Source organism: Seriola aureovittata, chromosome 17, assembly GCF_021018895.1.
Source record: "Seriola aureovittata isolate HTS-2021-v1 ecotype China chromosome 17, ASM2101889v1, whole genome shotgun sequence".
Lineage (NCBI taxonomy): Eukaryota > Metazoa > Chordata > Actinopteri > Carangiformes > Carangidae > Seriola > Seriola aureovittata.
Genome location: NC_079380.1, coordinates 16,331,779 through 16,357,996, shown reverse-complemented (window position 1 = coordinate 16,357,996; position 26,218 = coordinate 16,331,779). Strand labels below are relative to the sequence as shown.

Below are 26,218 nucleotides of genomic sequence, written 5' to 3'. Positions count from 1 at the left end.
AAGACACACACCAACAAGGTACTTGAACGTTTGCGCACTAGTGTGTATTAATTGTGTTTTCTCATTGTTAGTGTGGTGACAGTTTTTAAAAGAGTTTGTATAGTGAGTGTGAAGGCTGAGCCTCTGGCATTAATCACTTTCATTCAGATCCCTCCCTGCTCCATACCTCCAGGACCCCCCCCCCCCCCCCCCCCCCATCTATACCCAGAGAGGGTGAGAACTCACCACACTTTGACACATAGACACAACTCACTCACACATATACACACATCTTGGAAAGCAGCCTATCTCTTCCCAGCAGCCCTGAAGGTTCCGTGCAGCTGTGTGTGTGTGTACAGCATCTCTGTGGAAATGAGCCTCTATCAACGTGGTCATCCAAACTGACATACAGTACCTGCTTCAAACCAACTTCCACATGACTTTTCAGGTATGTTTGGTTTCTCCTAAAGACTGCATTTTGAGATTACCATAAAGCAAACTATCTGCACTGTATGAACACTGGGCTGGAGGCTGAAGTCTTGAGTTTTTGGATCTGTAAGCAATGGGCCATAGGCCATGTGGGTGTTGCCGTGAGTCTATTCATTAAACATAAGCAGTTGTATATGATGGCTGGTACAGAATTGTTACCTCAATTCTGATTAGAATACAGTGCTCTTTGTCAGATGCATTCAGATGCCAAAAAACCAGGGAAGTCAACACTATTTCTCAGTAAATAAGAGTAGTGGGGGTAATATATCCCGGGTGAGTAAATAAATAAACCTTTATTTTCATCGTGGCAGGTTATTGTCACATTATTGTCCTGAATAATAAAGACCACCTTGTGACTCCTGATGATGCAGTGTTCTGTGACTTCTCTCTCTTGTGCTACTGTGTTATTGCATTGCCTTGTCGTGATGCCATGCAGTGCGACATGAAGTGACTTGATGTGACGGGATGTGATGTGACACTAGGTGACATGATGTGCCATGATGTGATGCAGTGCAACATGATGTTACAATTCTCATTAGACATAGACATTCCCACAGTGTTTGGTAACTAATGCAGCCTAATGAGTTTTGTTAAACTCTCACGCCAAAGTGGTTCTTACCAAAATAAAAGCCCCCTAAGTTCTAGACAGAGTAACTCCAAGTCAGTGATATATCTGATCTGAAGAACAAGCAACTAAAGTAGAAAAGACTACTTTGGTGGCTTGTGTATCATCAAAACACACAGGGTACCTAGCTTTGTTTCTTTGTTATTCATGCTAATTGCCAGAACCAAGCATTGTATTTCCTCATAAGTGCCAACCCAGACAAAGCACAGTCAGCAAATACCCCCCCCCCCCAGTTCCAAGTAAGCTCCCTAAACTTCAATTATTCACAACTTATGAATAACGCACTTTACCTCAAGCTGGCAAGTGGGGGTATTTTTGCACATGGCGCCTTGAATTAGTCATAACCTCACAATGGCAAAACATACAATTTTCATGCCTCCAGCCTTTTTCCTTTGAGGGGTATAAAAGTGCCATAATAAGTATTTTGCTGTCAATACATGTAGAGAGTGTCTAAAACTAACCCATATGCTTAATATTCAAAGCAACTTCCTGCTTTCAGCGTGACTGACCTGGCATGTGAAGGAATGCAAGTTATGTTTAATTGATCTAAAATCTCTGCAGCCTCGCTCTTTACATTGTATGGATCAGCATTATTTCGAATTACCAACAAACAATGAAAGACATTTTTATCTTGAATCTTATCACTGAAGTTTCTTGTCCCAGACATTGTATATCTGGGAAACAATGTGTTGTGACCTTGGATCTCCAACTTCAATCCGCCACTATGACCTTCTCACTAGAGTTGAATGAATAACTATCAAATTAGCTGCTGCAGGCCTTTATTTTATTATTGTACATATTATTTTATGTAGTATTTGATGGGTGACATAAAATAGAAGTGAGATTTTTCCTTCCCCTGAGGTGAGGAGGAGGATGACTTGACATTCTAATGACAATCACTCTGACTATTTTGGAAAAAGTTCAGAGAAAAAAGTAAAAACTGACACTTGTCATCTTGACTGTGATAAGGCCTGGTGGTTAAAAGCAGCAGTTAAATCCATGCCAGGAAGCATCTCAAAGAGTTGAAGAGAAAGTTGACCGAGCACTCTGACCCATCTGTGGAGGAGGTTAAGGCAGATAAATGGAGGGAACAAGAGAGTAATGGCCTACATTAGTATGAGACTTTCCAAATGAGAAGTTTTCAGCACGCTGGACAGCGCCCAAAAGAGCCTGCGCGCCTCTTAGCTGTCCATGGTGCTGAAAGAGTAAAAGACTGTCCATAAAGTAAGTAAGTAAGTGTGTGTGTGTGTGTGTGTGTGTGTGTTTGTGTGTTTGTGTATCTATGGTAATTGTATTACCAAATATTTTTCTCAGCTTGTTTTTCATCTGCATAAGCACGGCTCATCTCTCTCTCTCTCTCTCTCTCTCTCTCTCTCTCTCTCTCTCTCTCACACACACACACGCGCAAACACACACACACCTCTTCGGGACCTATAGTTGAATCTACTTTCTGTTGCTATAATGCATATATGCAGTATGTTATCTTCACATATGCCGAGGTGTCGCCACCCCCAACCTCGTGTATTTGTTCGTGCATGAGTCTTTCGCGTTCACGCTGCGATGGTGCGTTCGCTTGTCCGATCTCATGAAGACCTGAAACACTCAGCCTGATTATCCACCGCTGTGTGCTTGTCTACGCTATTTGTGTGTGTGTGTGTGTGTGTGTGTGTGTGTGTGTGTGTGTGTGTGTGTGTGTGTGTGTGTGTGTGTGTGTGTGTGTGTGTTTGTTTATGTGTGTATTGTGCATTGCCACTTATGCTATGTTACTCCCGTGTCTGGAATCACGGTGCTGGTGTGAACTGGTTATAAAGCTATAAGTATGCCCCATCAAATATTAAATCCGCCACACACCCTTTTCCCACAGATTGCGTTTCTGCACGCCACAAACACACGCGCACGCACATGCACAAACACACACGCATAAAAGCGGCCGAGTCCTTTCCTTCCCCTGTTTAGAGGCTTCAGTGTAACACTCAATTCAGTTCAGATTTACTGCCATAACCGAAGCACTTTCAGATGGACCTTGCCCCCCAGTCGGCATTGTGTTACTCTTCATGCAGGAGCCCATTATTGCCCATTTGCCTAAATGTGACTCTCTCCCTCTCTCTCGCTCTCACTCTCCCTCTCTCTCCCTCCCTCCCTCTCTCACACACACACTCGGAACTCTTCGCAGAGAATTCAACCGCAAGACGAGGTTTTGACGCGCCGGAGTCAAATGAATAAACCCATAGAGTGCGGGAATGATTAATAAAGATCCACTTTTCTGAGCAAAGTATTTACCCATACATTTGTCCGAGGCGATCCTTGGGTGAACCTTGTTGGGATATTTTGGCTGTACGAAGAGGCTGGCTTGACTCCCTCGCTGTATTCCACCGGGAGGAGGACTAGGAGGGCGCACGACGAAGTAAAGCCGACACTCATTGAATTTTTTTTTGTTGTTGGTATTTTAAGCTGCAGGTGATTAACTGTTGCAGCTGGTTTTGAAAACAGACACGCCTTTTGGATACAACGTCTGGGAATACCAAGTTGAGGTGTGAAATTGGTGTCGGAACGATCTGAGAAGATGTGAAATATTCTTCGTGCCATTTTTTTTGTGGGAACTGGGAGACGGGGGAGATGGGTACGTTGTTAAAACACGCTAGTTTGGACAAATATTTTCCTCTCGCTTCTTAGGATTTTTTTTTTTTGCAGTGTGCTCAGTCAACGTGACCGTGGTTTAAAAAAAAAAGTGTTCCCAAATTCCTCAGCGCATGCAGCTTAAAGTGGAACTCAAAATATTGATTATCTTTGACATTTACTGGTTGGAGATGGTCGCCTAGGAGCCCCTGAATAAAACTTGTGTGGTTGGAAACACTGTACGAATTGCCGTTTGATTTTCTTCTTGGCATTCCGTGGAAATGTGAGTCCAGTGGAAAACCAGTGCGCACAACACAGAGTCGCCAAGGCTGCAACGCGCAACCCAATTTTCCAGCGGGGAACCGGGGCTTTGCGCCGCAGCCTCGCAACGACGCTCTCGCCTTTCCTCGCCTAAATGCCTCCTTGTGCATCGCTTTTATAAATGGCCAGTGGATACTGATTCTCCATGGTGTTCACCGGCCAGTGGTCTCAGAGAAGGCGAAACGACGGCTGTTTTGTTCAGTAAATCCTGGACACACCTTTTTTAATGTCAGTCAAGGTAAGTTTGGCCTATTTCCACCTGGTGTAAATAGACACGCGATAAGCATGTTGCTGTTGGCTCCTCCTGGGCCCCAGAGGTTTTTAAGAGAAGCTGTCAGAAAGCGCGCAGATGAGGCAAAGGTGTTGCTTGTTCATTAGACCTGTAGCCTCACTGATCCGACAAGTGATCGTTTTACCTTTGTTATCTTCAGATTCCCGCAAAAGTAAATAGTGTAACACGGTCTTAAAAACAAGTTGCCATGAGGATGATACAGTACGCTAACCTTCAAAAATTAGATTGGGAATTTTAATGTTTTTGAACATGTTTGGTTTTAAATGGACTCAGTGAAATTAGAAATTAAAATTAAAATTCATTTGCTGATCTGTTCTCTACATAAAAAACACATTACCCTCTTTGCTTTAGATTGCAGTCAGAAAATACAGTAAAACATGTTTGGCCCTCAAATTTTCATGATGCTGAACAGTCACATGCACTAATGCACACAAAGTTGTTGGTGCCTCCTGTGTCATATTCTGAGGACACATTTAGAAGAATTACACTACCTGATCCAGCCATGAATTACCAGTAAAAAAAAAAAAAAAAAAAGAAAAAGTAACGTTGGAGACCTCACTGCTGTACATTTTCTAATACTTTCAAAGAAATGTGTTCAGTTCAGACAGTGGTGCAAACATCTGATCAGAGAGACTATGATCTCACTAGAATGACCGTCTCCTCTCCTCTCCTCTCCATGCACACATATGCACATCATTGTCTTTACTTAGCACCCACTTATGTATCTGATCATTTAAGGATAAAGGGACATTTGCCATCGTGTATTTATCATCTGGGCGTGACTGACTGAGTCTGGCACTCTCCACCCATGGTTGCTTGTAATTTTTTCTTGAAATGTAAGCTCACTCTCCTGCTGCACCCATTGTAAGTGACTCCGCATAAAACTGCCATCTTAAAGTCTACAACATAATATAATTGGATTGCACACACAGACACAGACATTGTCTCCGCATTGCTCCCAGTTAAGGAGCAGTAGACCTCCAATCTGCTGTCCTTAACTGAATCTTTTTGTCCATGCTGGTAATGGCAGAATTCCTGCGAATGCTGAGGTTGCTCTTAAGGCCCTCTAATAATGAAATGCCCCCGAGCTGCACAGTGAGAGGCAAGTGGCAATTGTTTTGAGTGAACCCTGACCCTTGGAACAAAGCATCAATAAGCCTGATCATTCATATCTGCCCTCCCCTCCCCTCCCCTCCTATTGATATTAGCTCATGCAGTGGTGTCTAACCTCAGGCTACTGTTGAGAGGAGTCCAGCTCTGGCATGAGCAAATGTCTGTTAAGTGTTAGGTTTACATACAGCACGGCTGTCCAAAATTCACATTACTGAATGTATAAAAAGATCCAGTCATTTTAGTTCCAATCAAACTCTGAAAATGACTAATATCTTTATATAAAAACTGTTTAAATATCTCCTATCTGGGAGCAAAACTGTTGAAAAACAAGATTTCTGGAATCAGTGACCATGGTGACGATCAAATGTCTTATTCTGGAGACGTCAGCGCCACTTTACACGCACTGAAGTGCACAGGATGGGATGTAGATTGTGTCCTTGAGACTTTTGTGTCAGGATCTTTGGCAGTCAAGGACGGTCAGCTAACCAATTTTTTGCTGCTGTTAAAAGAACAAACGCAGCAGGGAGCAATGCAAAAATCGTTAGAATGAACACAAGTGGGAGCGATGCATGATGGTGACAGGCTTTTATACACTAGGGTGAAGGTGCATTTGCAGTTTGTTCCATTGAAGATGCTTACCCACGTGTATGCTTTTTTTTTTTTTTTTTCTTTTTTTCGCGTACATAGAAGCACACACACATAAATGGGCGTCAGCTCTGGCCTGTGTGAGATTTTGTTTTATGGTTCACCGTAGGGGAGAGAGAGGGCATTTATAGTTCTTTTGTAGCAGCAGCTCACAATGACCTGAAAGTAATAGGGGGTGGCACAAATATAGAGAAAAGGTGTGTGTATAGGAAATGAGAGGGGAGGAAACAGAGAGAAAAGACAAGTTCACAATCGGGGGGAAAAAGACAAGAAAGGCTGTTAAAGAGAAACAGAGGGAGGACAAGGAGCGAAGTGAGAAGATGAGGATGAGAAGGTACAGGAGATGTAAAGATCAAGGGAGATGTTGGCAGACATAGGGAAAGAGAAGAGGAGATGGAAAGGGTGAGAATGACAAAAGGCTGGAGGGAAGCACAGAGAGCGGGATGGGAGTGGGTCTGCAGTGAATGCTGGTATTATTCAGTTAGGTGAAACGATCGGTTTATGCTCGACAACTGTGTGGTGAGGGCAGCCACATACTGCGCCGTGAGAGCCTCCTGTGAAGGCCAGACGAAGTGAGAGGCAGCGCGAGACAGAGAGGCAGAGCGAGCGAGGGGGAGAGGGAGCAGGGAAGAGGTTCAGTCGCTCCGACTGTCGATATTCTATGATAGAAAACAAAGGAGGAGGAAATGTGACGGGTGGAGGGACGAACACCAGCAGCAAGAGTTAGACACAGACGAGACACAAAATAGAGAAGCGTGAATTGCCAGAGTAAAAATGGCTGAGAGCGAGAATGACAAAGAAAAAAGATCTTAATTGTCTGACAGTATGTAGCTGAAGCGTTTTTAGTTTGTCTTTCACTTCAATGACATTCTCAGAATTTGCATCTGTGCAGCAAAAATATAAAGCACAGTTTGATGAGTATTATAAATCAGGTGGTCTTGACTTTAGGCCTCTCTTTCTCTCTATCTCTTCTCTTTTCCTGGAAATGTGAGTCACTGTGAATGCCACCAACAGGCAAGGCTGTTGACTCATATACACTCACCCACAGGCTCTGCTATTGTTTTATATTGAACGTGATTGTGGCCAATTGTGTGTGAGTGAGTGAGAGAGTGTATGTGTGCGTGTCTGTGTGTGAATGCAAAGCACTGCAAATATGGTAGTTCAAAGAAAGAGATACATGGGTCAACAAATCAACAAAAAAAACACAATTACAACAGCAGCTGTTCAGGTGAGTCAGATTAACTTGAATGGTATGGACATCAGAGTTTTAACAGACTGCTTAAAGGCCCAATGAATAAAATAAATAATATCTTCAGTTATTAAAAACCTCAAATATTTAATGAGATATGGGGTATAGTCTGAACAATTATGACAACATGTGCCAAAAGATGTTTGCAGAGAGGAACAGCGGGGCAGACAAACACTTAACAGGCTAGCTGATAAAGAAATTACACACTCAAATATTAACACAGAACTGAATCAATACCTCATTGACATTATGTATATATATATGTATATAAACCTTTATGTCAGCTTAACAAAGATAGTATTTCAGGAGGTCTGTCAGAAATGACTTACTGATATAAAATGTTGAACCTATAGAACAAATGATAATAGAGTAGAGTCTGATGGTCTGTCATACTTAGAGAGAGCTTTTGAGCCACAGTAAAGGTATGTGCAGCCTGCTTGTCCGAGAAATTAGGTCTAATGATAAGTCTGTGATGGTTGTATAACTGAAAAAAATACCATATATACCGTACGCAATTCAAGTCCTGTGTGATATCGGTACAATGAGGATTTAAGTTGATCAGAAGGCAATAGGTGACCGCAGCACTTACTTCCTTCATTAAATATGCATGTACATACAGTATATGCATGCATATGTTTGTGTTAAATGTGCACGTGTACTTCCCTGCAGTTCAGTGACAAAGGAAGATGCCAGCACGTTCTTTCACACGCGTCACCTTCTTCAGCTTTATAATTGTCTTCCTCCTCTTCTCTTCCACTGGAAGCATGTTAAGAAGAAATCTTTTAATGGCCAGTGTGAGCAGGAGTAAAGTCAAGTCCAATTTTATTCATACAGCCTGATATCACAAATCACAAATTTGCCTCAGGGGGCTTTACAGTCTGTAAAACTTATATGACACCCTCTGTCCTTACATCCTCGAATCAGATAAGGAAAAACTCCACCTTAAAAAAGAAATGAAAAGCAATAGATGTCGCGTACACAACAGAGACATAGTAGATTTACAATAGGAGGAATCATTACAGCAAGCAGAAGGTGTTTCAGTGTACAAATGGAAACCTGAGCATTGTTTTAAGGCAGATTTTAAACATATATTTTTGTATATGTCTGACGCAAAGTTGCGTGCATGTGCTCAGCCAAACAGGATGCACCTACTCAACCCTAATGGGCCTGCCCTTATACAAGAACAACAGCTGCCCTTTTATCTTATCTGCTTTTCTTTGACAGCAGCAGACGACAAAAAAAGACCAGGTTGGCTTCATCAGGACATTTTCTAGGATCTGTTCTTCCTGGATCCGCTCGGCTGCTTTGGTGGCCCCACGCTGACACTGTTTTATTTTCAGCTTGCCCGGGCCTTTGTCCAATAAGCCCGAAACAAACAATAAATATTTACCATATAGTCTATATGATGATTGCCTCACGCCGGCTTTTCAGAATAGGCACAGAGACCGTGACTGATGGAGGTTGCTGTCATGCCTGGTGGAGAAAAAGTGAATCACACCTCTTCTGCAAAACACAAACAGAAATAACTCCTTGCTATTGGAGTCTGAGGAGCTGATATGATATCCTGACATTAAATTCTGGTGTTTTATGAGAGTGAAAATAGTTTTTCTTTGTAAAGCCAAACCTCACCGCACTGTAAATATCTTTTATGTGACATCTAGTTTCTACTTGTAGCCACACATAAGGAGAAATTAGTGTCACAATAGTGTTTGTGTGGGTGTCTGTGTTTTGTGTCATTTTATTTTAGCATTTGTTTACATATAGACAGACGCTCCATGTGTGTGAGTGCATGCACGTGGTGTGTCCTTACAGTATCGCATTTAATCCAGGTGCTTTCATTGAGTGTGCTCAGGTGCAACAATGGATACAAACCCACACACACACACACACACACACGTCTGCAGCTAATCTCTGTTGACAAGCAGCAGTTGTCCCATCACACACCACCCAGTTACAGACGATTGTATGCTGCACAGCATGTGAGGGTGTGGATTTGTGGTAACTGGGTGTGTATGTGTTTGAAATGATGTGTTTATGTCAGGGATTATTGTGTGCTTGCTTTTGAATTGTCATGACAGCTGATCATTGCTGGTGAAGCTGCAGGTCATTGTAAATAAAATGTGCTGTTGGATTAAGAACTGAAGGCTTAATTCAGAATTTAGATTTTCCCTTGACATATTATCGTGCTGATAACAGAATACTTAAATCTATCCAAAGGTTATGTTTCTGATTTACTTTAGTACATTGAATTCTGAATATGTGAACCTGTTTATTGTTTGTAAAGTAGAAAGAGTTGAATTAGTAATCTTTAAGTCACTAGCCTGAAGTTCCCATCTTTAAATTATTTCTTTTTTTTTTATATACAGAATAATGTATTTAAGTTTTTGAGCTTAACATCACCAGTAGCACAAATATACATATACCACATAAAAAAATGTAGTTACAGTTCTGAAATTTGTTTTAAAAATACTGTATATAGGGTTTTAACATACTGGTTTTGTATAGAGGAAAGGACTCTCCTTTCATATGACATGTGAATGAGTGAGCTTTAAGGGTCCTAGTTGGCGTGTAGAATTTCTTTCAGCTGAACTACACAGCACTGAACACCACACAGGAGCTTACTCTTGTCATAATAAGTGAGTGCCTCTAAAAACTAGGCTTTTAGAGTGTGTATTAGAGAGAGTGTATCCCCTCACAGATGTTTAGTTGAAATTCGACTACAACACCCCCTGAAGGCACCTCAGCACGTTCTTTTGTCCCACTAACATCCAACCTCACACCTGCTGTCCACATTAATAATCAGCTACACTATCATTACACAAAACCTAACATGCATCCCACTACACCATCTTTATTTACTGCCAGATTTCCTTTGTTCTTAACAAATGCAACTTAAATCTGTGTTCTATGACCAACATGTAAATCTCACCTTACTGAGATTAAACAACCTGTTTCACTATTTAGGACACCAACATGTTGAACTGTTAGTACATAGTTGTGATATAGTGATGTGTCAACCCATTAAACACAGCCTCTTAGGTAAATTTTATCATCTGATGTTTCTGTATTGAAAACACAGAAATCTCTCTCTCTCTCTCTCAGTCTCTGTCTCTGTCTCTCTCTCTCTCTCTCTGGCTCTCTCACCCACCCTCACCCACAAAGGTACACTCACACATACCTATTCTTTCTCTGACACACACAGACACACATGTGGTCCTTTGGCGTGCCTCTTCCACAGCTGTTTTGTCACCTGTCAGGGCTGACACCAGTAAAGAAGGCCATCTCAGGCCCGCTCTACCGTCACTAAGTCATTTTGACGGACACCGCATCCCGCCGTTCAAACCCACTCTGCTCACTGCTCAGTGATGTGAACAAACGGCGGCCTAGCCGTCAAGATTTGTGACCTTTCAGAGTCAGAGTGTCACTTCCGTAGCATTATTGTCTTATTATGTTCTGCATGGCCGACTGCATGATTAATGGATCATTTAGCACTTGTGAGGTAGAGTAACACCATACAGTAGTAATTTAGAGTAATTTCGCTTTTAGATTCTTCTGGGAAATTGTTATTATCATGCAAGATGATTTTTTTTTTAGAAAGGACTTCTTAAATGAGTCACCTGTTACTTGAAAAGGAATTATTCACACAAGATCATTGACAGCAACAATTGTTGCACATTACAGTAATTTTGTTCAGGGCGGTAAATTACTTAGGTCAAGAGAGCTTTAACACTTAAAGGCTGCATCAGCTACATTTCATGAGATACTGTGATACTACTGAAAATAGATGCACACCTTTAGGTAGCAATATAGTCTGTCCACAGATAACTCACATCTGGACATTCAGTCATCAAGCAACTTCTGAAATTTCCACTGCAAAGTTGTAAAATCTAAGTTTGGATATAATAACTCATAAAAAAGAGTGGGGAGGGCTGTGGACTATGGACTTGACAGCAGCACTTTATGCACCTCGGCTCACTGAGCCACCAGGACTAATGCCAAACAGTTTTTTAAGAGTCAGCTTTCTGGAAGCAATTTGGAGACCCAGGGACGCATATGACTGGAGTCAGGGAGACATTTGACTGGATGATACAAGTTATCACTGGAAAACAGCTTTCTGCTCTATCTGTTTCCATCTCTTGTTTTGCCTGGCATGCAAGCTAGAGAATCTAATGCAGCACCAGATTCAAGAGGCAGGCACCAAACAAAGCAAAAGTCAGCAGTTCGGTGTCAGAGGTTGGCACAAAGTGGCAGTATTTTGTTTAGACTTAAGAAAAGTGGCATTAAAGGCTGTCATAAAAGCAGCTGTGTAACTAGGCAGCAGCATTATAGCTGAGTAGAGATATTTCACAGGGTATTACTTCTCAGTGTTAAAAGGGTTTCATGAAAACCTAATCTAGACACCAACAAATCCGTGGCAGTCTAAATGCCAGCAATTCCTTTTATTTTCGCTACACAGCACTAATAGTTGATTAAAATCAGCGTATGTGATTTCTGATCAGACATGACATTGATGTTAAATCAACAGCCTTGACTGAATTGATGAATATAGTACCACATTTTGCAGTGAATTGAACATGAGCCTGCTATAGAATTGGATCTGATCATTTTTATACTATAAAACTGGACAAACTCACACATATACATGTAGACACATCCTCCATTCTCTCTGTCCCTCTACTGTTTTCTGTCAGTTGCTTGTAAATTAAGGGGATTAACATTGACTGTTGCCAGAGGGTTTGTGTGAGTTTGTTTGTGTGTGTGTGTGTGCATACGTGCATGCGTGTGTGTGTGTGTGTGCATACGTGCATGCGTGTGTGTGTTTGCAGATGAGAAAGACATCTAAGAGGAGGGGAGTACAAAGAACATTTGCTTTGGGCTGGAAGCCCGTTATATTCTCTCCACAATGCTCTCCTCCTCTTCATGCTCCCACTCTTTAATAGCACTGTAACTCACCCAACTCCTCTCTGCTCTCACCTGACACATTAGAAGAGATGTTGGCCACTTATTGCTTTCTTCCCTTACAAGATCACTTTGAACACCTTCAAGGTTATCACGGTTTATCGTCACGGTTAAACACTGTAGCATGATCATAAGCATTTTCATCGCCATCCTCATCCTCATCATCACCACAAATACCTCTGTCATCGCCATTATCATCTCAGCCATCATCACATTCACAAGCAGCGTCAGCAGTATTACTGCCATTATCATCGTTGTAATTATCATTACCATCATTATGAAATCATAACCATCTCAGCTCCTCTGTTCGTCCCCTCTCCTACTCCTGGATACAACCCAGAAGCAACAGCTTGACAATATAAAATTATTTTTCTCATTTCTCCTTCTGCTTTATTGTCAGCATGCGCCAGTCAGAGGGACCTAAATATGCTTTTATTGAGAGGAGAAGCCTGACACACACGCACAAACATGCGCGCACTACTCTAAATCTAACCATCACCACTACCTACTTAAACCTAACTCTAACTACTGACCCAAAAATCTGCTTTTTCCTGCTTCGGGACAAAGCTTTTGACCCCAGTTGGACAAGCTGTCCCCAATTAACTGGTTTTTAGTCTGAAATTTGTCCCCAAAACGAACCTAAAAGTCAGACACACAGACAGAAACACGAACACACACATGCACACACACGGAAAAGAAACTGAGAGCTGCAGGGCTGTAACTGTCAGCCCTCACTCTCTCTATTTGCTGATAAATTTGATTGATCGTGGACTTTGTGTGTGTGTGCATGCATGTGCGTGTGTGTGAGTGTGTGTCCATGTGTGTGAATTACAGCACACAGATAAGAGAAACACAGATATACAGACTATAGTACTATAATACAGACAGTTGTAATTACTGATGGTGTTTTGGTGTCATGAGTTTCAGTCCAACAGAAATATCCACCAGGTACTTATTTTGTATATTGGCTACATTCTGGTCATTTCCATTTCTTTCTTCAAGACTTAGTATCAAGACTAATGCTCCCAGCCACCCATCACAGTTGAAGTATTTGGTGATTAACAGCTTGTCAAATCCGACATGTAGCCAGATCGTCTGGAAACAATGTCATCTCCCTTGTGACATTTGAATCCTGCTCCTTCTTCCTAAGTGTCACTGGCATGTTGCAATACATTAGTCGAGTATCATAATGATGTGTAGTACGAGTTATGGATTATGAGTAATTGCTGCAGTCATACAACATGACATACAATATCACCCGGCGAGGACGTTGATGGAGTTTGGAAAGGAGACGCCTGGAAGGCTGAGTATACATGTGTGTGTGCTGACATTTTGAGGCCATAGAAAAAATGATGTGATGTTGCGCTGGATAAATGACAGTACAGACTCAGGACATGCTGGATCTTTGTAAAAAAGTTAAGTGATAAAAATGTCCATAGAGATTTTTTTTTCTGTGTCCGTGAGAGAGTGTAGCTTATGATTCAGTCAACATTTCTAACCCCATCCATCCATCCATCCATCCATCCATCCATCCATCCATGGTCTGCCGCTTATTCGAGGTCAGGTTGCGGTGTCAGCAAAGCAGTCCAGACGTTTCTCTCCCTTGCAACGTTTTCCAGCTCCTTCTGGGGGATCCTGAGGCATTCCCAGGCCAGATGAGATATATAATCTCTTCAGTGTGTTTACCTTGGAGCCTCCTAACAGTTGAACGTGCCCAGAATACCTCCAATGGAAAGCACCCAGGAGGCATCCTAACCAGATGCTTGAACCACCTCAATTGGCTCGTCACGATGTGTCAGAGCTCGCTGCCCTATCTCTAAGGCTGAGCCCAGCCCCTGCGGAGGAAACTCACTTACAGCTTCTTGTATCCGTGATCTCATTCTTTTGGTCACTACCAACAGCTCATGACCATAGGTAAGGGTCGGAATGAAGAGCGACTGGTAAATCAGGAGCTTTGCCTTCCAGCTCAGCTCCCTCTTCATGGTCCGATACAATGCCTGCTTTACTGCTGATGCTGCACCGATCCACCTATCAATCTCCTGCTCCATCCTACCCTCATTTGTCAGAATGACCCCAAGATACTTAAACTCCTTCACTTGAGCAAACACACCATTCCAACCCTAAGAGAGCAATCCCCCGTTTTCTGACAGAGAGCCATGGCCTCAGACCTGGAGGTGCTGACCCTCATCCCAGCTGCTTCACACTTTGCTGCAAACCAACCCAGTGCATGCAGAAGGTCAGAGTCTGATGAGGCCAACAGAACCACATTATCTGCAAATAGCAGAGAGGAAACTCTGAGACCTCCAAACCGGGTCCGCTTTTCCCCATGGCTACCCCTTGAAATCCTGTCCATAAAAATCCCGAACAGGATTGGTTACAAGGGACAACCCTGGTGGAGGCCAACACCTACCAGGAATGTGTTTGAATTCCTGCCAAGGATACAGACACAGTTCTCACTTTGGTCATACAGGAACTGGACATCTCATCTAGTCGGGGACTCAGACAGACATTCCCAGTTCACCCTCACTACTCGTTTGGGTTAACTAATTCTGTCCAGCCACCTCCCCTGCTACCTGACCACCAGGTGTTGATCAGTTGACAGCTCTGTACCTCTCTTCACCTGAGGGTCCAACATTCTGTAACAGATCAGAAGATACACCCACAAAGTCAATCATTGATCTTGCGCCTAAGGTCTTCTGGAACCAGGTGCATTTATGAACCACCTTATGCTCAGACATGGTGTTTGTTATGGCCAATTCATGGCTGGCACAGAAGTGTGACAAAACACCACTCGGGTTCATGTCAGGCGCCAGGAACTTACCCACCTACCAACTCCAAAAAGGCTGGATAGTCTGAACTGCTGCTTAGCGACTTCCAGTTGCATAGAGAACCCCAACACAGCAGCACCCTGACTTTTCCTCTAACGCCACCATGAGATTCACATTTGTAGTTTTGAGTGAAATATCTTGGATTGACATACACACATTTTACCAGCTGGTAAAAGCGTACTATGACATGACAGAGCTGAATTGTCTGTCCTTCTGCTATGCCTCTCCTCTCTTCATCTATCACTTTCTTTCTCCCTCTCTACCTGTCTGATCTCTCTCTCTAATGCCAGACATGTTTTCAAAGGACCGGAGTGGGGGCTGAAAGACATATGGAGCTATTGTGGTTGTTGATGGTGATGACACCGCGGTTCCTTTGAGCACCTCTCTGATTCATTACCCCTGGCCACTCATAAAGCTACCAAACACACACAAGCATAAAAAGGGAATTCACAAATATACACAATGCATAAACAGGCATATACAGACTTACGCATGTTATGGATGCAGAAATTCACTTTCGTGCATCATACACAAACACATGCAACACACGCACCTACACTAAATGCAACCCTAATAAATACGCAGTCACTGATGCAGAAATATTTTAATGAATTCATACACACTCACACCTGCATACATACATAAACATACATCATCTTGTCCGCACATGCACACATTCACTCCATGCAAGATGTGCTGACACACTGAAGGCACTCTGTCCTCTCTCCCCCTAAGGATTCTGGTAATTAGATTCCTACAGGCCAAGTCTCTCAATTTCACTGCATTTAATTGGAAACACACACAGACACACACACAGACAGACAGACGCACAGACACTCAGAGTAGGCTCCACAGGTCCACGCTTGTTGATCACAAGCCAGGGCTGTGCTGCTCTAGTAATTAATTTCTACGCTGGCCCCCCTCACACGCCTCATTTACCAATCAATCCCTTCTTTGTTTTATGAATTCTATTAAGTCGGCCTCTGTTCTGCCAGGAGAAGATGGAGGAACAGACGAAAGGCGAGAGTCTTGGGGTGAAGCATTCTTGTTGAACGGCAGAGTTGAGTTGCATATTAAGTGCTCAGGGATGGGTGGGCTGCATGGAGGTGAGCGTGTCGAAATGTCTGCATGTGGGTGCACACCCTGAGGTATGAGGGCAGACATAGGGAAAAAAAAAAATCCACATGCTGTTCTCTGAATGCCATGACACTGATTGACACTGACATCTCAGCCCTGGGCTTTCTTCAGTGTTAAAAGCTCTGGTGCACCTGAATCCAGACAGGCATTTACTGTAGTTGATCAGGTGGTTTTGTTCTTTACACGGAGCGCGATAGAAGCATGGAGAAAGCAATCATGGCAACAAATTGTTGCTCAGAGGATAGACTTTCATTGGACTGCCTCATGATCTAATCTCACTCCTACAGCTCATTGAAATGCAGTTTTAAACTTTACACTTCAATGGTCTGCAGCTGTTGTTGACTCAAACTTGAAAGTTCTAACCAGGCCAAAGTTAAAGGGGATTTTGGAAAATAGCTTTATGAGCTCTCTTGCTGGGAGTTTAAGATGGGAACACTGACACCACTCTCATGTCTGTAGGGTAAACATGAAGCTACCGCCAGCAGCTGGTTAGCATAATTTAGCATGAACACTGGAAATGGGGAAACAACTAACCTTGCATAGAAATATTAACCTATTACTTTAAGTTCAGGATTTTTGATATCGACTACTTCTCTCCTTTTTATCATATGAGTTATATTAACATGAAAGGAAAGAATGAAATTTAAAAGGGTTGGCTTGCTTTGGAGCTATACTTTCTGCCAAATAAATATCTCAATGAAAAATGTTCACAGCAAGGTCTGTGGATTATGCTGAGTACCTGGAACATTATCTCTGGAAGAGCAGTTTGCAGTCGTGTGTCTTAAATCAAAAATTTCACCCCTCACCTTTAATCAGGCGGCAGCAGGTTTGGAGCAGAATATCAAGTTTAACTGTATGGCAGGACACAACCGTGAAGTACATGTTTGTTAGTGCCTTGGGCTGACTGAACCTTTAAGGTCGTGAAGGACAATAATTATTACATAATATGTGATATCTTGAGGAAATGCAGGAGAGAGAAAGCAAGGTACTGCTGACACCTTGCTTGGCGGCAGCATCTGTAGAGTCTATATTCCACTGGGACTATGACCAGAGACCATCTGTCAGTCGCTTACATACACACACACCCACACACACACACACCCACACACACATACACATACATACACACACATACACACACACACACACACACACACACGGATAGAAGAAAAGGCAGGATCACCTAGGCAAATACAAAGCATTTGAGGATAGATAGATAGATAGATAGATAGATAGATAGATAGATAGATAGATAGATAGATAGATAGATAGATAGATAGATAGATAGACAGACTGCTCTACTGACTGAGACAGTATAATTAGAGTCGAGCTACTCATTAAGAGCTACATAACAGGTTCCAACACAGTGTCCCAATAATGGAAACAGCGTCATGTAATATTTCTAAATTATTCTTATTATTAAGAACTGGAGCAAGCAATTAAGGAAGACAGTTTAATCTGTTGTGGATGCAGACACAAGCAGTGAACTAGACCATGAAAGCTCTCTATTTTTGACGACACCTCTCATCCCTGGAGATGCAGCAAGCATCCTGGGGCACTCTCACTGCTGCCTACACACACACTCACACATGCAGTTGTACACCCAGGGGTGGGAGGCTATACATGGTTGTTCGAGGACATACAAACACACAAGGGATACATCTATATGTGCTAAAGTTGCTTTAGGAACACGAGTGCGGCGTATTTTACCCAATTCGCTACAGTGCACTGAATCCTTTTGTGTTTGGAAATGAGCCATTTGATCATTTGGGAAGTTTGGGTGACTGTAGCCAGATGTCAACCAAGATGTTTTATGATTAATAAAACGTTTGCAAGACAAAATAGCTTTTGCTTGAGTTAGAACAGAATAAGAACTTGTGCTGGAATTTTAGCAAATACACACTTGCAAGCCCTGGTAAACGCAGAAATACACAGGTACACACTCACATAAGTCATATACCCCTACAGGGATGTTTCTATACATATACACATACACATGCAATGGTGCCTTACACGCATCAGATGTTTCTTAACTACAGAGTTTTTTTTCTTTTTTTTTTAAATGTTTCAATCGAAAACAAAACCGAATTTACTCTCACAAACACACACGCATAAGGACAAACAAACACAAAAGTGGCCTTGTGGTCGAGCTGCCTCGTCTGACATGACTCGTTTACAAAGTCAGGAAAGCATAAATAACATCATGGTATGCTGAATGGACCCTACATCGTTCAAGGGTCTCACACAACAATGAGGCTCAGCTACAACAGCCTTTGACATATAGAAAAATGCTTGTGTGTGTGTGTGGGTGCATATAGAGATGAAGAGGGTTTAATGTGTTTTGACGTGGGCCTTACTCTTAAAAAGACAAAGGTCACTCTCTAGAGCAATGAGACGTCACATCAAGCTACAAAGCTCCGATATGTAACAGGCAATATTCATAAAAAAAGAAGCAAATCCTTTTACTTATTCTGTCGATATTTTATGTAGCCTGACGCTCAACTTTCTGTGTGTGTGTGTGTTTGTGTGTGTGTGGTTGCATCTGGAGACCTACTGAGTAATGAGATGGAGCAGAGAAGCATTAGTATTTTTAGCCCCGTTAGCTTCACAGAAAACAGGGTGTTTTGTGAATGGTAAGTTATCTCTCGCTCTGCCTTTTAGTCTGCACCGCTTGTTAGGGAGAACTGCAGAGGAGGTGAAGGGGGGGGGTGGGGGTGGGATGACAGGAAGAGAGGGTGAAAACTTCAGAGGGAGAAGAAAAAAAAGAATAAGGGGAAAAGAGTGTAGATCCTTGAACACACACACACACACACACAGAGAAACACATGAACAGGTTGAGAAAAAAAGAAAATGGGGGAGTAGAAAATGAGTCAAACCCGAAGTACACTGTCGCTCCGGAGTGTTGCTATAGCGAGTGATTGAAAGCTCTGTGTAGGCCTTACCTGTGGATGGTTGTACCACTGCAGCGAAACCAGATGGCAGTGTTGTGCATTCAGGTCATTATATACAATATCTATATTTTATATGATTTACTCAACGGCCAGTGATGAAACTGATCTGTGCCATTCTGAGACCACGTGGGCTGTATCAATATGCAGGATTGAAACTGCAATAATTTGATTGTTTGGTCACTTGGCCAGTTGGCAGCAAGTTGCCCTCTGGCAGACATGTTAGAGTTGTTTGTTTTTTGGCTGGAATTGCCCTTTAATCATGAATGTTCGTGACTGACTGACTGAATGATCATAATTCCACCATTGGTAAGCAGAATGCCACGTGACTGAGTTTCCCACTTGGCCATTGCTCTTTCACAATTAAATGGCGCATAGAGGCGGAGCCGCAGTCAAAATTGATTGATCATTTCATAAGTAAATATAGCTGAAATCACAGCACAGTCTCTGTCTTTAACCTGTGCGTTTTAACCTATGTTGTGGTTATAAAATGAGCAGCAGCTTGGAAATGGCTTGGAAGTTAACATGTAGTCTTAATGGGCCGCGTTTAAGTCACTGTTTCATACTTGACAGAAGCAGAAAAACACATCAGTGAGAACGGTTTTATTGGGAATTCAGCTGTATTAGACTTAGATACTGTATATGAGAGCACAGAGAGTGCGAGAGAAGCAAACAGATAAAGATCTGAAACCAGCTGACGCTAGGCAGAATGCAAATAATGCAGATAAGATTAAATGATGTCAGTTGTTTACGGCGGTTCCATAACAGTTTTGACCTAGTCTTGTTTTTACACATTTACACATCCAGCAGATACAGAGCAAACGTTATCATTCATTTGGCGTGTTTCTTTAGCTGCTAAGGGCTCCACTGTGTTCACCAGCTAGGGCTGTTTCTATATAAAATATGAGCTGAAAGAAGCTGTGAAGTTGATGTGGAGGTGGTATCTTCAGAGTTGAGCGATAATTGTCTGTGCGGTTCATCATTGCAAATAATCATTTGATTGATTGTTATTCTAAAAAATATGGATTATAGCAGGTTTAATAAAATATACACTGTATATTTTAATTATTAATGTTGAATTAAAAAATGTTGTTTGACTTCTTAACTGCCTCTGATGCATGCTTGACTTTGTGCATCAAACATTCAAACTGAAGTTGATGTTCAGTGAGTCCACAAGAAAAGTCTGGAAAATCTGGCTAGGGAAATACTACACCTTTTCTTCTCTTTACTTCACCAAGCTTACAGGTGAAGTAAGGAGAAGTAAATAACAGGCTAAAAAGAGGCTTAAAAGAGTGACAGAGACAACAGAGGAGCGTGGTACAGGCTGCAGCAGGGAGGTGCAGTAGGAGGTTGCATAAAGAGACGGAGAAAAGTGATATCAATTTTTTTTCATTGTACCTCTCCTCTGAATGAGCAATCGCCGGCGACAATATTAATGTCATCCGTCTGCTGTGTATTGAAAAGTAAACCTTACCAAGACGCAAAAAGCTATCACACTGAGAGTGTCGAGCGAAAGACAAAGGAGACAGAAAGAGATGGGATAGATTGTGAGACAGAGAAAGAGGGAGAGACATCAGAAGTGACAGATGAATTGAGAGGTTGAGATGCAGAGGGGGAGAGAAATGAGAGATGTATTGAAATGACGGGAGACCTTTGAAGATCAGCAGGTGAATCATTCCTTTGATAATAGCGTCGGCTTTTCATTGTGGCGCTCAGCAATGGTGCTTATGTGTGTTTGTGTGTGTGTGTGTGTGTGTGTGTGTGTGCGTGTACACCGTGCGCTTGCATATGCGTGTCTCTTTCACCCTTTGTAATCTGGGACACATTACAACCATGTGTTAGAGGCTGAAAGTCTTCTCCTACTACATGTTATAAACACAAATCAAAGACTTATAAATAACAGATCACACGTGAACTACACACGATTAACAATACCAAAAACGCTTTATGGAACAGAAGCATGAAATTTCAACCACTTGTCAGATTTAATACACAGAGCGCTGCATGTCAAGCCAAGATGTTTACTGTGTTGCACCCGTGTGTGCAGTATATGTGTCATCATGTGTCAGTCTTTCTTTGCATGTGTTGCTGCCACCATAGTGTTCCACAAGTCAAAGAGCAGTGTGACCTATAGGGGACTAATGTGTGCCTTTGGGGGACATCAAAGGGTATTTCAGCCCTGTTCTTCGCGGATGATTTGACACAGTCACGCTGGATTACGCGTGTGAGTGTGTGCATTTTGAGAATTCTTTTTGACATGTATATGCAGTACATGAATCCCGTCCTTGTGTGTGTTTGTGTTCACACGTGGTTGCCTATCTGGTCGAATCTACTTTGATGTCGGGGGGCTCTTGGACTGGCCCAACACCTACAGTAATCAATGAGCTGAGCAGACGCTGCACCCATCACTGGCAGCATGTGTCGGTTAATGATTGACAGGAGTCGATAGCTTGAGGTTACAAAGCTAGGCTGCAGGCCAAAGCATCGGCTCACCACTAGTCTATAGAAAGTAATGCATTCTCATACTGAGATGCACTCTGAACTACTCAAGTCTGAAGTACTATAATATCAAACTAATGCGGTTTCTCTAAGTGATGGGTTAATCGCTTCTCTCACTTCCAAACCTTCATCAGATGAATAATGAATATATTTAAAATATGGATTATTTTAATTTAAGAATGACAACATTTTCATATTTTTATACACATTTATTTATTACAAGGACTGCAGCTGGATCCCACAAATATTATATCAAGATTTCATATCCAAAGTTTACATACTTAGGCCACTCCACAGGCTTTTTGACAAGTAGGCCGCATGATAAATTTGGTCTTCTGTTAGATTTCAATATTATGTAAAATTAAACCGCATACATCTAGTTTGACATTTTTGTAAGGTCATTGCTCAACAGTTTTCTCTGCCAGGTCTGGGTTAATTGAATTTTGGATGCTGTGTTGCCTACAGCCATCCATGGATTACTTACAGGGCGTGCAGAGCACACATGCAGGTGCCCAAGACTACCGTGTGAACTGAGTGCCTGCAGATAAAATATGCTGATGATCAATAATAAATGACATACGTGTTTACGATAATGTGGTTTCAACGCTGAGAGCTCTGAATACTCTTACTCCTGTCTCTCCTTCACTCGCTTTGGGTACTCAATATTGATATTTCTATTGACTTTTTTTTCTAGCATACTCTTTCAGCTGTCTTTGATAGTCTTTACTGTTGGCATAACTTATCTGACTTGCTTAGGTGGATGAAGGAGCTTGTTTTTGGCATCCAAGGTTGAACAGATTGAGCAGTATTTGAACATAGAACGTGTTCGGCCCTCAACCCTTTGATGTGTGACCTTCACACACCTGCTCCTCTTAGTCTTTCAACACTGTAATGAATGAAACTCACTGGTCAACAGGTCACCTTGCAAAGATACAGTAGCGCTGCCTGAAAGAGATTGTTGAAGTCTCCATTTTTTCACTGCTTCACATTTTAGTGCCACGCAACATGTAGCTCAAACTATTAGGTGGGTGTCTCTCATAATATAGTTTATAACACAATGTGTGTGTATGTTTCTGTACATTCATTCCTAATCATCAGGAATGTCAATTGCTGCTCATCATTTTATAAACTAACCCAGTCTGATCTGCCCAACCACATGTGTACGCTCAGTTGTTTGTGTATCTGTGTGCCCTGAATCTTGGCTAGTTTCTGTCCTGAAGCCGAAGTGCAGCTAATCACCTCACTGCTTCCCGGTGGATAGCCCTAATGCATTTAACCACTCCTGAGGGAGCTGATGCCTGACAGTGTAGAACGGCTTCTCTGCCCGCTGTCACAATATCTCTGCCTTCCTCTCTTCCTCTTCTTTTTTTCAATTATTCTCTGTCCCTTCTTTTAAACTTTTTCTTCTCTGTCTTGATTTCTTTAAACTCTCCTTTCTAGTCAACTGTCTTCATCCTTTTGTTCCTGTCACCCGGTCTGCCTCTCTCTGTTCTCCTTTCCTCTGGCACTTCAAGTTTAAATCTGAATCATCCCAGTGGATGAATTGGGCCGTTTTAGCAACAGAAAGCAACAGTACCCTTTCAGAAATAAATATAGTAAGACGAAAAGTAAACAACAATATAACAACTGGATGAAAAATGACAAATATAACATGGAACATATGAGTAAAACATATGTTTCATACTTTTAAGAGGATGGGCAGAGAGCCAAATGGATTTATTCAATTAAAAAAAGAACAAGGGATGAACATGACCAGATCAGAAAAGTGACATAAGTGATGTTGAAAAGTTAATCATTTATTGCTCATTTGCAAAAGATTTTGTTTCATTTCTCCTAGTAAGAATATCAGTTTTAAGCTTATGACTCCCATTATTTTTTTATTGCTTTATTTGAATAAAACAAACAAAAAAAAGAACAAAAAAAAAACATTAATTGAACCACATATAATGCGTCATTTTCTTCTTTTCATCTCTTCCTCTATTCCATCTGTTTTTTTAAAAGAAGACAGTTCATTACCACTCGACTTTTATGTTTTCTGATGGTCAGCTCCTTTGTCTTTTTCATAGTACTAAGGTTTGGTCAATTTGATTGCGATGAGCTGGAATAACTGTGTGGGCCCAAAATGTTCGGCTCATCGGCACTGCAGAAACACTCTGCGGATCTCACTTTGAGTCCTTCTATTTGAATATCCATAGCAACCTTTCTGTTACTGAAGTTATGTAACACGCACACACACGCACACACAGCAAGAAGGACAAAGATGATTCATCTAAATGAGCACCTGAGCATGAAACAGCATCACTTATATCAAGGCTTGTGGCTTAGTAAAAGTTAGATGGCATTATAAGTAGTTAGAGGGAACAGATGAAAGTCACATATGACACATAATAACACCATAAAGAAGACAAAGAAATAAAGATTTGTGTTATGCTATTTCATGTGCTACTGTAGACGGCGCATTCTAAATTATGGAGTAATACTGAATGACTTAACAACAGAGGACTGCCACATACCGTATACTCTTATGTTCTTTTATTAATGGCTCCATCTTAAAAGATTGCCAAGCACTCAAAAACACATATTCTACTTTCCTGTCTCCATATGTTATCATCAGTGCTAAAACAGTTCAACAGGATGTTACGCCGGCTAAGTGGGACTACATTAAGTTTGTTTAAATTCTCAGCCACAGCTGAGGAGAGAAATAGACAGTGTGATGTACTCGGCTTACAGTGCAGTGCGCAAGTGTCAGAGACATAAACCTTATTGAATAGGCTCACCTCATGAGAGTGTTTCTGAAGCCTCGAATGTCCTTTCTTAGTCCCTAAAGCTGTGCACCATCCATCCTCTTTGAGCGCCAATCCTGCTCTGTCTCTTATATCTAAAATATTTTTTCACTCCATGATATGGCACACTGCTTTTGATCCTGCTCTCTCACGAGTCCTTGGGATTCCTCATCTCCATCTCTCTTCAACTTCTCTCTCTCTCTCTCTCTCTCTCTCTTCCACCTCAGTTTGACCTTCAGTCTCCTCCTGGAAGACTACAGCTTCCTGCTACCTACCTCTGCGAGAGGCTCAAAGAGCAAACAACACTGTGGATTTAGCGGGATTAACATTTTAGCAGATTTATCTGCATTAGCTAATTAGCAAGTTAATGTAACTTTAGTCCACGTGAAGAGACGGAGATATTTTGTTCAGCATCATCAAAGCCGCATGGCAAGACAGAGCGATCCCGAACAGAAGGCTTATGATATTCAGGGATAGAAAAATACCTGCATTGCCAGCAGGATGACAAAGTGAGCAGACCTTTGTTGAAGCACTCGAGCAGTTAAATGACTAAAGTGTCTTTGGGTGCAGAGTTAGCTGCTCCTAAGACACATTTATTATAATTCATGACGGTATCTACTTACTAAACTACACTGTTCGCCTTACATTTCATGAAATCAAATCAGCAAATGAAAGTTTTCCTGAAAAGGCTAGCTAGCAGTTCAGTCAACTATGATCAAACTTTCCTTTGCAAGCTAACATGCTAACATTCATGCAACTGCAGTGTTAGTGGACATTTGGACATTTGGTTAGAAATCTCAATTCATTTAGTGAGTGTTATGTGCAGTTTTACAGAGTTGGATGACTTTGACTTTCTTATTACCAGCCGTGAATAAAAATTAAGTGACATAAAGAAAAACTTTTAGTTTGTGAGTCATAGGTGAAACCCTTTTGGAAGATGACAGTGTAAAGATTATTACTTTATAAAGCAATGATTATTAAAGGTATTCATCATGATTAATTAGGTGAGTAATGACAGAGACTGCACATTTTATAAAAACGGAACAGAGTTAGATACCTACCCACAGTGAGCTGAGTCCATGAAACTTCCCATTCACTAGATTCGTAATTGAAAAGCAACCTTTGGCAGAGAAAGATGAATAGAGTTTTAATTAAAGAAGGGAGAGAGATGGCGGAGTAAAATGGGGGAGAGGTAGTGATCACTAAAAGCTGAGTGGGAGGGGAACAAAACCAAGAGATGTGTACAGTAATGATTCAAGAGATGGAGAGAGAGAGAGAGAGAGAGAGGTGGAGAGGCAATGTAAAAAATTTAGTGCATGTGAATAAGAGTGTTTAAATTTGGGGTGGGGATTAGGGGAAAGATGGGAGCATTAAAGTCAATTTGTTGCTGACAGGACTTCTGTACTGTTGCACCACTGTCCCACCTGCGCACCACATTAACACCGATATGACCTCAACGGCAACGGCAGACATCCACATCACGTCAACTCAAATTAAAGACCAGCCAAGCAAAACCCGAATGATCTCCCAGTGGCAACAACAGCATGGATTTTAACATTTTTCCAAAGGTACAAATAGGTTAGTTTTTTTTTCTCCCAACTCTAATTCCTTCCTTGAAGCTGCAGTAACTTTATTGATCAGTAAATTGGTCATGAAAATAAGCAGAATATACATTTTAATACATTTTCTGTTAAATGCTGTTGTTTAGTATTTGCTCGGGCTGTGTCAGTGTCAG

At 41.7% G+C, this 26,218-nt stretch overlaps 1 protein-coding gene across 3 annotated transcripts in view; it reads left to right on the top strand.

Moving 5' to 3' along the window:
- The first annotated feature begins 3,273 nt into the window (after positions 1-3,273).
- cacna1ia (calcium voltage-gated channel subunit alpha1 Ia) overlaps positions 3,274-26,218 on the top strand; it is a 141,397-nt gene continuing 118,452 nt past the window's right edge. For all 3 annotated transcript variants that reach the window (XM_056401034.1, XM_056401033.1, XM_056401032.1), the window contains exon 1: positions 3,274-4,268. The gene's annotated coding sequence lies outside the window, so the exon portion shown is untranslated. The remainder of the gene's footprint in view (positions 4,269-26,218) is intronic.